Raw genomic sequence first — 13,198 nt, 5'->3', positions numbered from 1 at the left:
TCGAGTGGTATGTGTGAGAATCTATTACAATGTCTCAGTATTTTGGCAGGCTCCTTGTTAGAGAGTGAATAACTTTGCAATATTTTTTACCATTAGAATTTTTTAGTATGATGTGATTTGGTCATATTTATAATAGGGGTGTTCTTTAATTTATTTTTCTGTACTGCAAGTGCTTTTATTATGATGATATGAACTTAAAATAGTGGTGTTAGGCTGTGAATATTGCCATATATATTTAATGCGACTAGTAATAATATACAAAAACAAATTTATCCTTACGGTTAATACTATTGAAGTTATACAGGATGTTTGTCATTTGACATCTGGGGTATATGTTATGAAATGTTCATAGCAAAAAATGTCTAAACTGTGTTCCCTGAGATATTGAGCTATACAAGCCCATGTTGCTTGAAGGTTGCTCAAGAACATGGGAGTGAATATTGTATTACATTCTTTTGTATTGTGAATATTGTTCCTCAGAAAATATGAAACATATTTAGTTGAAGGAACTGTTACTAGTTTCACATGTTATTCTTGTAGTACTACACTATCTACCCAAGTAATTAAATAAAAGTAATTTGGTACTCATGATTGTTGGTAATTTAGTATGTCAGTCGAATTGTGTGGCAGACATATGCTTCGGGATGTACGAGAACCACTTGACAAAGAGATGGCTTGAGGTATCGGATATTGTGAAAGATATGATTATGGGCTACCACTTCGGTGAGTTGTCAAGCAGGGCAATTGCAGGGAAGTTAGACTGGCCCAGATCGGCAGTAGCATTTGTCCTGCATAAGTGGAAGGTGGGTGGGCATTGTGCCAAGGGTGCACGTTATGGGAGACCTTAAGATTAGACTGACAGACATGGCAGAAATGTGGAATTGTCAAAAATAGAACACAGCTGAAGGCATGTAAGTCCCATATCAGTAAAGACAATAAAGCTCGGAGACTTTGAAGATCTTTGGATCGGCACAAGCAGACAATGGAGGAGTGGAAACAGATTCTGTGGGTGATGAGGTTCACATTTGTCTGATGGATACGTATGGCTTTGGTGTCTATCCGGGAAATGGCTTTAGTTGGAGTGTGTACAGCCAACCGGAAAATTTGGTGGTGGAGTGATTGTGTGGGGCTGTTTCTTGTACTAAGGTGTGAGTCTGCTAGTGTTTGTCCAGGGCGGCATAAACACAGAAGCATACTGCAACATTCTGAATAATGAAATGCACCCACCTCATGGCATTTTGGTATTCCCAGGATGACAATGTTAGATGTCATGTTTCGGGGGCTATTTTGTAGTGGTGCTCTGACGATAGTGTTCGCCAATTGGACTGTCCTGCCCAGAATTTATGCCTCAATCCAAATGAACATCTTAGCGACATATTGGATCGCCGGGCGAGGTCTCGGGAGGAACGACCAAAATGCATTGTACAACTTGCTCAGTGGGGAGGAATGGGGACGAATTTCGGATGTTCTGCACACTCTCATCAAGAGTCTGTTGAATAGGGTGGCTGCTGTTATAGCCGCAAGAGGTGGCACTATTTATTTCCGATTTGGTGAGCACCACGATACGAATGTTGTGGACAGGTGCCCAATTTTTGGTAGGTTGTGTATGTTTTTGGGAGTAAAATTGTTTACATTATTTATCATTGACACCGACCCTGCCTGCCTGCCTCTCATTTGAGTGACCTTGGGTTCAGAGTGCTGGTTCGGGGTTCACTGATTACTGTTGAGAATCTATTAACAGTGAAATAGCGGCCTCAGTCTAGGCAAGGATAATTGCTGAGAGGATTTTTCATACTGTCCAGGCATCACCTTGAAATCTTGCAGGCCTTTGGGCTGAGCAGTGGTCACTTGGTAGCCCAAGGCCCGTGAGGTGTGTTGCGCCACGTGGAACTTATCATTGATGTTGTGCCTATAAAATGAAACATAGTTAAGTACTATAATTGCATCTCTTCCAACAATTTATGTGCAGTTCATTTATGCACTGAAAATTAAAATGTAGAAAGTAGATTTTAGTTTTTGTAATTAGTACAGATAGTCTGGCAAAATATTTTGATACGCCAGCTATAGGAAAATTGTAACATTGATATAATTCATTTTGTATCCATATGTTGTAAATTCTTCTGACAAAGAATTCAGTTAACCCTAGGAAATCCCAAAATGACCCAAGATTTTTCTTGTCACAGGTAGGTCTGGGGGTCGAATGCACCATGTAAACTTGCATTTTTATTTCCTGTCCGTTGTTGGCCGGTACCCCGATTCAGTCGTTTTCACTGATGGTTCGAGGGCAGTAGTGGGAGTAGGCTGTGCGTTCATTGTCAACAATAACAGGTTTCTTTCTCCTCTACCGGAAGTCTGTAGTGTATACACAGCAGAGCTCTGTGCTATCTGTGATGCTTGCGGTATACACTGTTTGATGATTGCCGGCACTTCCTGCTGTGTGCAGACTCCTTGAGTGCGCAACGATCTATAGATACATATTCCCCTTGACACCCTTTGGTGCAGTGGCCGGGTGTTCGGATGCCGGCACCAGACTCGCATTTATTTGCCGCCCAAGCCACATGTGTGTTAATGGAAATGTGTTAGTTGATAAGGCTGCCATGGAGGCTGTTACATTGCCCTCGTTGCCTTACGAGGTTCCAGCCAGTGATATTCGCTCTCAGCGGAGACATTTGGTTATGTCCCAGATAAGCTGAGTGCGATAAAAGGAACTACGAGGATATGGAAGACTTCGTTTCGGGCTTCTCTGAGAGAAGCAGTGGTATTGTGTCATCTTCGGATCAGTTACGGCATATGCCTTTGCTTTTAAAGGGATTTCTTATTTGTTATAATATCAGCTTTGTGTTAATGTGTCAATCATTCATTTGAAGTTAAAAGCTGCTTTGAGCCGTGAGGTTATGTTCTCAGTAACATAGTATGCCATACGAACTAGGGGTATCAGATCATTATTTACAACATAGTAAGTACTTGGAAATAAAAATATATGAATTACAATGAATTGGACATGGAAGTAGTAGAACTGCATTATTATCGACGGGTGGGTGGGCGGGGGAGGGGGGAGCTGTAAGCATAACCGGATGTGCGTCACTGCGCCGGATGCTACTTCTCTGCACTATCTGTTGATAATAGCAGTAAGGTATTGCACAAAATGCGCACTGTGACGCTATCTCTTATGGGAGACTGAAACTACTAGTGGCTTGGTACCAAAATTTATCATTGAGTTACATCTCTATTCTATTCTATCCTCTTTGGTCCAGACCAAAGTTCATTCAGATTATAGTACCAGATGTTGCACCTATTGCTAAAAGTGCTCTTATAAATGCATGCAGTTCTGGTGTTGTCAACTTCTGTATGCAATTAGCCCCTGACTTCTTTTATATGTTTCACAATGATGTTAAATACTTCATCAGGAAAGAATTTACATTAAAAATTAATTATATTCTGTTGGTTCCATCTTTTCAATACAAAATGTTCTGTAATGGAAGTTAAAAGTTGTTTATCCATGGTACTAGTTTCGACTCCAGATCTGGGTCATCATCAGCCAATGGCACAAATTATACAAGGCATTAAGTCCAAAAACAATGTACAAGCACATAACATCTTTCTTTCTTTATTCGTGTCAGAAGTATCAACTTTACTTACAGATATTTAACAAAAAGCAACAAGATATCTACATTCCTGCTATACAAATATACAAGTCTGTTATACAATCACAGATAGAACAACAATATTCAAGAGCTAGATGATGCTTGCCCAGTATTGGGTGACGTCAATAGCGTTGGGGGAGGCTGCAATCAACTCTTTCATAGTGCACATTGAAGGACATTAAACACACTGACATAGATGTTGGATCGTCTGCTGCTCTCCGCAATCACAAAGTGATGAATCACTTGAGAAGCCCCACTTCCGCAAGTTTACTTTGGTTCTGCCGACTTCTGTACGGAAGCACATAACATAAAACATGCGTGGATTAAACTGATCAATTCAAAAGATTAAAATTATCTGTGAGGAATGGTCACAGTAATGTTGAAACTTGGCCGTGCATATAATACATTAGAATGCCTTTAAAACGTTTTTAGGTAATTATTGTTTATGCTAAAAAGAATTGAATTCATTTATCATAACGTTGAAGGAATTCAATTCTGTTTAGCATCAAGGATAATTACCTAAAAACATTTTAATGTCTTTCAAGTGCCCCATTCTAATGTATTATACACATGGCCAAGTTTAAACATTACTGTGACCATTCCTCACAGACAACAATCATCTATAAACAACTTGTAAAGTAACTTACATTACAGAAAATTTTGTGTTGAAAAGGTGGAACCAGTAGAATATAATTAATTTTTAATGTAATCTCAGTTAAGTAGACCAATCAATATGAAATTTATATCCCATAAAGGAAAGAATTTACCTAGTGAGTTCACTCTGTTAGGGTTGCGCAGCTGTGAGGTTGTTTTCAGGTGGTGGTGGTGGTGGTGGTGGTTTTGAATCCCACCGTCGGCAGCCCTGGAGATTGTTTTCCGTCGTTTCCCATTTTCACACTAGGCAAATGTTGGGGTTGTACCTTAAGGCTATGACCGCTACCTTCCTGATATAAGCCCTTTCCCATCCATCTGTTGATAAAAAGATCCTGTGATGTGTTGGTGCGACGTTAAACCGGTACAAAAAATTTAGAAAATAAAAAGTATTTACTGAACACATCCTTTGAGGATGTTGAAAAAATTGAAAGTAAAACCTTAACTTCTTTAAGACCTCGGTTAATATTTTGTTCTTTTCCTGTGGTGTTTCCTTGGATCAGTTGCTGTGAAGGATTTTACAGCATCATGTGTGTAATTATCACTTTCACCATCACTTGCAGCTTATTCAGTATCACTTGACCAAATATTTCTATCTCATTTTCACTAGTCACCTTTGCTGTCAGACCTTCATGGTCAGAATTTTGTTCTTGAACATTATCATCTTCATCCAGATAATCCAGATCCATTGTTTGTTGTTGACAATGGTTTTTTTGTATGCTATAAGGATTTCCCTCCACCAGACAAATAACATCTGATCAGCATGCCAATTAAGAAACCACATGAGATTTTTGCTGCCAACTATCAGATTAGTCCTCGTAGAGCCGGAATCGAACCCAGGACGTCACGGGTGGTAGGTGAGAATGCTAAGGTCGTCTGTACGGATCACACACACTCATTACCATTACCATTATAGGACTGTTAGGCAGTACCATATGGCTGATAAAGCAGGTATGAGGCAGTTTCTAAAAAGTAACTATGATCGGTGGAAAACGGTAAATAAAAATGTAAACAGACTCTGGGATGGGTTTAAAGAAATTGTTGAGGAATGCGAAAACAGGTTTGTACCTTTAAGGGTGGTAAGGAATGGTAAAGACCCACCTTATTATAATAGAGAAATAGAGAGACTAAGAAGGAGGTGCAGACTGGAAAGAAATAGTTAGAAATGGCTGTGGAAGTAAGGAGAAATTGAAGGAACTTACTAGAAAATTGAATCTAGCAAAGAAGGCAGCTAAGGATAACATGATGGCAAGCATAATTGGCAGTCATACAAATTGTAGTGAAAAATGGAAGGGTATGTATAGGTATTTTAAGGCAGAAACAGGTTCCAAGAAGGACATTCCAATAATAATTAATGAACAAGGGGAGTGTGTATGTGAGGATCTTCAAAAGGCAGAAGTATTCAGTCAGCAGTATGTAAAGATTGTTGGTTACAAGGATAATGTCGAGATAGAGGAAGAGACTAAGGCCAAAGAAGTAATAAAATTTATATATGATAACAATGACATTTACAATAAGATACAAAAGTTGAAGACTAGAAAAGCGGCTGGAATTGATCAGATTTCTGGGGATATACTAAAGACAATGGGTTGGAATGTAGTACCATATCTGAAGTACTTATTTGATTATTGTTTGGTCGAAGGAGCTATACCAGATGGAGAGTTGCTATAGTAGCCCCTTTGTATAAAGGAAAGGGTGATAGACATAAAGCTGAAAATTACAGGCCAGTAAGTTTGACATGCATTGTATGTAAGCTTTGGGAAGGCATTCTTTCTGATTATATTAGACATGTTTGTAAAATTAATAACTGGTTCGATAGAAGGCAATTCGGTTTTAGGAAAGGTTATTCCACTGAAGCTCAACTTGTAGGATTCCAGCAAGATATAGCAGATATCTTTGATTCTGGAGGTCAAATGGACTGTATCGCGATTGACATGTCTAAAGCATTTGATAGGGTGGATCATGGGAGACTACTGGCAAAAATGAGTGCAGTTGGACTAGACAAAAGAGTGACTGAATGGGTTGCTATATTTCTGGAAAATAAATCTCAGAGAGTTAGAGTAGGTGAAGCTTTGTCTGACCCTGTAATAGTTGAGAGGGGAGTTCCTCAGGGCAGTTTTATCGGACCTTTATGTTTTCTTATATATATAAATGATATGAGTAAAGGAGTGGAATCGGAGGTAAGGCTTTTTGCGGATGATGTTATTCTCTATAGAGTGATAAATAAGTTACAAGATTGTGAGCAACTGCAACGTGACCTCGAAAATGTTGTGAGATGGACAGCAGGCAATGGTATGTTGATAAACGGGGCTAAAAGTCAGGTTGTGAGTTTCACAAATAGGAAAAGTCCTCTCAGTTTTAATTACTGCGTTGATGGGATGAAAGTTCCTTTTGGGGATCATTGTAAGTATCTAGGTGTTAATATAAGGAAAGATCTTCACTGGGGTAATCACATAAATGGGATTGTAAATAAAGGGTACCGATCTCTACACATGGTTATGAGGGTGTTTAGGGGTTGTAGTAAGGATGTAAAGGAGAGTGCATATAAGTCTCTAGTAAGACCCCAACTAGAGTATGGTTCCAGTGTATGGGACCCTCACCAGGATTCTAATTCAAGAACTGGAAAAAATCCAAAGAAAAGCAGCTCGATTTGTTCTGGGTGATTTCCGACAAAAGAGTAGCGTTACAAAAATGTTGCAATGTTTGGGTTGGGAAGAATTGAGAGAAAGAAGAAGAGCTGCTCGACTAAGTGGTATGTTCCGAGCTGTCAGCGGAGAGATGGCGTGGAATGACATTAGTAGACGAATAGGTTTGAATGGCGTTTATAAAAGTAGGAAAGATCACGATATGAAGATAAAGTTGGAATTCAAGAGGACAAACTGGGGCAAATATTCATTTATAGGAAGGGGAGTTAGGGATTGGAATAACTTACCAAGGGAGATGTTCAATAAATTTCCAATTTCTTTGAAATCATTTCGGAAAAGGCTAGGAAAGCAACAGATAGGGAATCTGCCACCTGGGCGACTGCCCTAAATGCAGATCAGTATTGATTGATTGAATGCCTCGTGTATGTTCAAGGAGGGGGCTGCACGAATCCACAATGGGTTTTGGATACCTTCCTCTAAATTTCTATAAATTTTCTGAAACATTACTCACGTTTTATTGGAAGCAGCGTGAGAAACAATAAATAAAAATATAACAGTGTTCCGCAAACAATTAGGCCTGATAGTGGATTTAAGTGATAAATCGGGAAGTTAACATTTGAAAGTGACTCATTTTAAATGCTGTTGTAATAAGGCTGTGGGAAGAGCAATTTTGTATCATTTGCGTGTCTGAACGAGGGATGATGAGTTAGGGCGAGGATGCACCCTTGTGTTGGCACGTAGGTTTCTTATGACGAATAATGCCAAGAAGTCTGCTGAAGGGGGTGACTTCCTCATCCGACAGGTGAATCATGAACATTCACCTGCCCTCAGTACATATGAACTCTGTGGAGAGGTTTGAAGTTGAATTCAGGTTTGGTACACAATCCAGTGATTAGAAATTGTGTACCGTCATGTTGTGGACCCTGCGGGTCAACATTCTGATGGTAGGCCTATATATTTTTTTCTATTGGCTAGCTACGGTGTCAGACCATAAAGATTAAAAGAACTGCGGGACTAAATTCCGGCACCTCGGCGCCTACGAAGACCGTGAAAGTAGTTAGTGGGAGGTTAAGCAAATAACATTATTATTAGACCATAAAGAACCGTAACAATTATAGCCACCAGGCAGGATGAGATAGCTATAGAATGCAGGGTTAAAAGTACAGTTCGAAGTAAATGGCATTTTTGTGATAAAAGTTACGAGTTTCCTTAAAATAAAATGACATTTGATTGACGAAACAGGTTTAAAAAAAGAGGCATTTGAAGGGTGGGGGGGGAGGGGTAGTCGCGTGTATTACTTGGTGTGATGGAAGAAGCAATTACTTGATGAATGTTGCAGCCACATGTGGATCGAAGATGATAGACTTAATTCTTAATTTTTTTTTAACTTTCTTCCAGTTAGGTGCTGTGTGGATGTCGGTGCAGCAGTCTTTTTCTATTCCAGAGAAAAAATGCTAACTTTTTTTAATTTATTGTTTTGTCAGTCAACAGTATAATACAGGATGTGAGATGACCTTGTTTATAGAATTTTGCTGCATTTCAGTACTAATCCTATTTAGTCTTTCTGATTCCAGACTTGATACTAGTGCTGTTACAGTTCGGTTGCTGATATCCAAGATTTGACTTGTTAACTGAATTTTTCCCTTTCAGAGTGTTGACAGAGATTTACGTTCTCGAGCAAGATAGTCTGTGTTTTTACAGTTGATTAATAAGTTCTCAATCTGATTTAAGTATACTGATGTTGATGGAGGTGACGTGCATATTATTATTTTTGCACATGAGCACTGTTCTGTATGACTGGTAGCACTTGTCAGACTATACTATAGTAATGTGTGTGTATGGAGTAGCGCAGTTCAAGAGATCTGATACCATCAGTGGAACGTGCGGAGTTGGGGAGAGAGGAAAAGAGAATTCAATTCGGTGTTGGTTTTATCAGCAGCTGATTGGACACGGGGGAACATAACAGCTAGACAGCCTTCAGTGACGAGTCAGTGACGGCCAGAATAGTAGCCGGCTGGCCCATTTGATTATACAACAAAGGTAAGGTCCTCTGTGTCTTATATTTGATATATGACCTTTACAAATGTTGGCCTCTTTGAGGATCATCATGTGTGGCTTTGCACAGATCAGGTTCAATCTTATTTCCTGCAAGCAGAAATGATAGTTTTCATTTATTCACTCTGAAGAATTTTATTGACCCTAGTATTGCATTTCTTTTGCACTTAAATGAGATGAACAGATTGTCTGAATTTTTTGTATCTGTAATTTATAAATCCTTACCTTCATTGAAAGGTTGAATCATTAAAAGTAGATGTAATTCAGTACATTTGAAGACGGGAGGCAAGTTGTATATTTTGTTGGTTTTTATGCATATTCGACATTTTTGTACTGCAGTGTACATTCTGAATTTCAAAGTAAATTTTAATTTGCATTATGCAGTTATGTTCATGTCTAAAAATTGAATGATGTATTTCTTTGATATAAAGTATGCCAAATAGGAATGGGTGTAAGAATGACTGCTGTTATGATTGTCAGCTGGTTGAATATAGAGTAGTACCAATATAGTTGGTCCGTTATTGGACCATTATAAATTTACCAACTAACTCATTCCTGGCTGCCAGCGTTTCGCCCCAGTGTGCTAAGTTGGGCTCATCAGTTGGTAAACAGCACACCTACAAAGGCGCATGACTAGTACATCCCATTCGATACATGTTGATGTTCTTGGAAATGTAGTGAATTGCTTGTGGCATCTTCATTCCATACAGTTTCTCACTTTTATACTATTATCAGGCGCCTTTTTAAAAATGTATGTATATTGTTAAAGACAACCACCCCAGGCATCATACCTAAATTGGCACCAAGTAACTACAGCGGCTGGACTGACATGCATATAATTTTTATCCTGCAGTAATATGATTAGAAAGGATGTGTGTTTGAAATCAAACATTTTTAGAAATAATAATTTTTAGAAATAATTGCTCTCTCCATCCCCGAGTGGAGATTGGTTTATTGGGGTTATCATCCAATACACCATGTTCTACATTGAGCAGTGTTTCTTTATTAAGTCAAGTTGGTAAAACCCTAAATGTATAAGTTTGTTAGCAATCATAACTTTTTAAAACGCAATTGAATCTACTTTTGTGTAATTTACCCTGGGCAGACAATATCCTCTACAGCTTACTGAAAAAGAGTAAATGATGGAATTCTGAATATTGTGGGTTAATGTTCTCTAGTATTTTGGAAGACTGCTCCAATCTTAGTCTTCTTTGAACCGAGTTCAAGGTTTGAGGATGCTACTTTAATTTTCTCTTACTTGCAAACAATTATTAATTTGCTCCGATTGCATCCTGTTCCTTGAGTATTAGGTGGAATTCTTGTTAAATTTTGCTTTAGTGTATTCCTTGATAGTGCTATAAACTGTTTATACCCTTCTTTTCCATTAGTCTTTCGTTCACCGGGCGAGTTGGCCGTGCGCGTAGAGGCGCGCGGCTGTGAGCTTGCATCCGGGAGATAGTAGGTTCGAATCCCACTATCGGCAGCCCTGAAGATGGTTTTCCGTGGTTTCCCATTTTCACACCAGGCAAATGCTGGGGCTGTACCTTAATTAAGGCCACGGCCGCTTCCTTCCAACTCCTAGGCCTTTCCCATCCCATCGTCGCCATAAGACCTATCTGTGTCGGTGCGACGTAAAGCCCCTAGCAAAAAAAAAAAGTCTTTCGTTCCACATATTTTAATCTTATGAAATATTTTATGAATTTGAACAATTATTTTAAAATGTTAACTATGCTTTAATCAATCTCCATCTAAGAATTTTTTCTCCTGATCAGATTTTCTGTTTATAATTTAATAGTTGGTTACAAGTAATCATGCTCATATTGGCTCGTATTGACTATATAACTTGTGGGGGGGGGGGGGGGGGGGAAGGAGAAGAGATTAACCATCTAATCAATACACAGTATAATCTAAAAATATTTATCTATGAAATGTGGACATGTTTCGGCTCTTGGAGCCATCATCAGCACACAAACGCTTCAATAGTATTAATAGCTCATACTCACATTCGAAAGGAAATCATGAATGTAGTACTGACATATATCTTAATAATAAATTGAGACAATTCAAAACTAAATATTGGAGCTCTTTGATAAAAAATTCATAAATTTACCACAAGATGGCTGAATTTACTAAGTTCTTTGATAAAAAGTTCATAAAGTCACCATAATTTGGCCAGGCCTAAATAATTAAGACTAAATACACCAAGGATGAAAACTACGCTTGAGCTGCTGCAGGGCATCCATGTAATAGTCTAGTTGAGAATAATCTAAACTGCATAGTTGAAAGTTAAGTGCATCAAATGTGGTATCTTCTTGTTAATAAATGTAGGCTTCTTTACATGTACTGTACATCTCTGGTAAAATTAACACTCTTCCAGTAAAACTTCAAACCAAAAATGTCCAGTCAATAACCATTTTCATATCCCTTACCTATTAAACCACCTTTCCTCATCTCCAACCACATTCCATGTCCTATACCGCTAAGGCCTAATGTGCACTTTTTACCTTGCAGTACATTATTCATTATAACTTCTGTTCGATTTATGTAAAGTGGATGTGAATTTTTTTGTTTTGAAGGCAATGCTTTGGGCATTTTATTGACCTAAATTAATGCACCTTTATTTTATACATTTTTATTTTATGAAGTGATAATTCAAATAAATATTTTCATTGAAAAACAAGTATTTCATGATCCAAAACGTTACGATAAAAATATTTTTACTATAAAAAACTGCATTATTTTAGAGAGGTGGTGTTTCCTATACCTCATATAAAAAATAGAGCGTTATGTACAATATTACAGTTACAGTATTATTATTGTTATTATTATTACTAATATATTAATGCAAAATTTTCTAAACTTTCATTATATGCAAATTGCTGCAGTTCCTGGTTTGTTTGAAGTAAAAAAAAATGATTACATGTTTAGATTACTAAGTTTTAGATCCTTGTGGTAAAAGATCTGGAAAAGTACATTTCACTTTTTAAAGTGGATCCTCTTAGTGAAGTAACAATACAGGCTGGCAATAAACTGATAGAGACTGTTGGTAAATTGAAAAGGGGACATTGGATTAATTTTATGGAAGAATTGGATATTTGTGATACAATTCCTTTAGTTTTGTCAATTGCCACCTTTTCAATACAATAAAAATTATCACAGGTAGATCATCAATACGGACAAGGAAAATGAAGTTTATAACCTGCAAGAATTGGATATGTCGCAGAGCACAACAGCATGAAAGCCTGGAGGCTACTGAAACGTTTGAATAATGACCCCACCAAGGCATCTATTCATTACAATGTATCCCCAAATGCAAATGCCCATCAACTCTTGTTGAATGGCAAAGTTAAATGCATAGCTAGACCACCAAAATTTCTAAGGAACATTGAAGATGAAACCTGTGAAATATCCAAACCTTTTGTTTTTGGAGAGCTGGAAAACACCAAGATTTGTAAGAACAGAAAAGAATGTGGCCTAGACGTCATTCTTATAGAGCAAATCAAACATTTTGGAAATGCTACCATCGAGCGAGTTGGCCGTTCGGTTAGAGGCGTGCGGCTGTGAGCTTGCATCCGGGAGATAGTGGGTTCAGATCCCACTGTCCCCTGAAGATGGTTCTCCGTGGTTTCCTATTTCCACACCAGGCAAATGCTGGGGTTGTACCTTAATTAAGGCCACGGCCGTTTCCTTCCAACTCCTAGGCCTTTCCTATCCCATCGTCGCCATAAGACCTATCTGTGTCGGAGCGACGTAAAGCCACTAGCAAAAAAAAAAAAAATGCTAGTAAAGAATGGATACTCCAATTCTTCAATAATTGCTTGGAGCGTTGTCACATTCCAAAAATCTGGAGGAAGGCCAGAGTACTTGCTATCTTTAAACCCGGCAAGAACCTTAATGACAAAGAACTTTCAACCGATCTCCCTTTTGTCACCTCTACAAGATCTTTGAAAGAATGCTTCTTAACCGTCTTGCACCATCTGTGGAGCCTTTGTTGATCCCAGAGCAAGCTGGTTTTAGGTCAGGTATGAACTGTACTGCACAAGTAGGAAACCTAACACAGTATCTAGAAGATGGTTTTCAATCCCGAAAAATCACAGGAGTAGCGTTTGTAGACCTTCCTTGTGCCTATGACACCATACAACATCAAATCATGTTACAAAAACTGTACAGCCTTACAAAGGATTTCAAGCTTACCAGAATTGT

General features: G+C 38.3%; 1 protein-coding gene across 8 annotated transcripts in view; it reads left to right on the top strand.

Annotated features, from left to right (window-relative positions):
• Nucleotides 1-13,198, top strand: part of ZAP3 — a 491,484-nt gene that overhangs the window by 33,068 nt on the left and 445,218 nt on the right. For 4 of the 8 annotated variants that reach the window (XM_067155234.2, XM_068229670.1, XM_068229672.1 and 1 more), the window contains exon 3: nucleotides 8,877-8,980. The exons of 2 other annotated variants lie outside the window; for them this stretch is intronic. The gene's annotated coding sequence lies outside the window, so the exon portion shown is untranslated. Of the gene's footprint in view, nucleotides 1-8,787; nucleotides 8,981-13,198 lie in introns of all 8 variants that reach the window. 2 more of the 8 variants (XM_067155235.2, XM_067155233.2) reach the window with 2 other exon arrangements.

This window comes from Anabrus simplex, chromosome 11 (genome assembly GCF_040414725.1).
Source record: "Anabrus simplex isolate iqAnaSimp1 chromosome 11, ASM4041472v1, whole genome shotgun sequence".
NCBI classification, from domain to species: Eukaryota; Metazoa; Arthropoda; class Insecta; order Orthoptera; family Tettigoniidae; genus Anabrus; species Anabrus simplex.
The sequence above is the reverse complement of the archived record's forward strand: the minus strand, read 5'-3'. Positions and strand labels throughout refer to the sequence as shown.